Genomic DNA, 1,620 nt, shown 5'->3' with positions numbered 1-1,620 from the left:
TATAAGAATATAGTTTAAAACAATAGTAAATTTTCCACTTTTTTCTAATTTTTTTTTATTGTAGAGACCTGAGATTTCTGACTTTATTTTACTTAAAACTGAGTTGTATTCAGTGGGTTAAATATTGTGACAAATCTGGAGATGATTCTGTAAGTTTGTCTCCTTTACAATTCTTGAGATTGTTATTTAGGTGATTTTCAAAGACATATCAAATCCAGTATGCCTCCAAAATGTATTATTCTTCAGGGATAGTGTGGCCTTTAAAAATCCAGAAATTGTGTTTATATGATCTCAACAAATATATAGGACTCCTTCTTGAAAAAGTAGGTAACATATCCTAATTGCTCTTCTGAGTGCTCATCAAGTGAATGTTTCATTCTGGAAAAAAATTATTAAATGTTTATACAAATTTAAGGCAGTGGTCATAGTCCCTGGAGGATCATAGTTAACTTATTTATTTAAGGTGAAATTTGCCAGATTAACATCTTTTCAGTCCATTATTTTTGTGTAGAAAAATTTGGTAAAACTCTAATTCTTTGTTTAAGATTATTTTAAGTTCAAGATACATTTAAGGTAGCTAATTATTTCTGCATGAAACAACAAATGCACCTGCTTAGACCTCTGTTTCACAGAGAAGGCAAACTTGTTCATTCAATGCAGTGCTCTTAATGGATTTATAAACTGTACTAACTGTGTAAGAGTTTCTTTTAAGCAGAGAGGTCACTTTGCTCTGAATATCTATGGGAACTAAGCAACATGTAAATTTCTGTCTTCCTCTGATACCGTACTCAGTTTCAATATTGTACCAGGGATTCCTCAGGATTCCTCTCCACAATTCTGTTCACCAACTTGGCATACCTAGTCAGACATAAGTTATGGAACAGAGATGTTTTATTGTATATTCATAAATTTAAATAATGTTTTAAAAATTAATTGTCGAGATAGCATTTCAATGCAGAAATATTTAAATGAAGCAAAATATGTACAGGATATGTATGATGAAAACTATGAACTCTTTTTGTTGTTTTTGTTTTTAGGCTATATGCATATGGTTTATTTTTTTCCCAGAGAAACCTTTTATTTAATGAGTACAAATTTCATATGTACAACTCTAGGAATATAATGATTCTTTCCACCCCCGCTCCCATGCCACCTCCTTCTCCCTCTCCCATTACCAAATCCCATTTTCCATTGAGAAAAAACAAAAAACAAAAACAAAAACAAAACTGTTCCTCCACAGTCAATACCAAGCACTGTTCAAGTCATTGCTTCTCTCTCTTTTTTTTTTAAAAAAATATTTATTTATTTGTTTGAAAGTCAGAGTTGCAGAGAGAGAGAGGGAGAGAGGTCTTCCATCTGCTGGTTCACTCCCCAATTGGCCGCAACGGCTGGAGCTGTGCCAATCCAAAGCCAGGAGCCAGAAGTGTCTTCCAGGTCTCCCACATGGGTGCAGGGGCCCAAGGACTGGGGCCATCTTCTACTGCTTTCTCAGGCCATAGCAGAGAGCTGGATTGGAAGTGGAGCAGCTGGGTGTCAAACTGGCGCCCATATGGGATGCCAGCACTTCAGGCCAGGGTGTTAACCTGCTGCACAACAGTGCCAGCACCAGCAAGTCATTGC

This window comes from Lepus europaeus, chromosome 9, assembly GCF_033115175.1.
Source record: "Lepus europaeus isolate LE1 chromosome 9, mLepTim1.pri, whole genome shotgun sequence".
NCBI classification, from domain to species: Eukaryota; Metazoa; Chordata; class Mammalia; order Lagomorpha; family Leporidae; genus Lepus; species Lepus europaeus.
The sequence above is the reverse complement of the archived record's forward strand: the minus strand, read 5'-3'. Positions refer to the sequence as shown.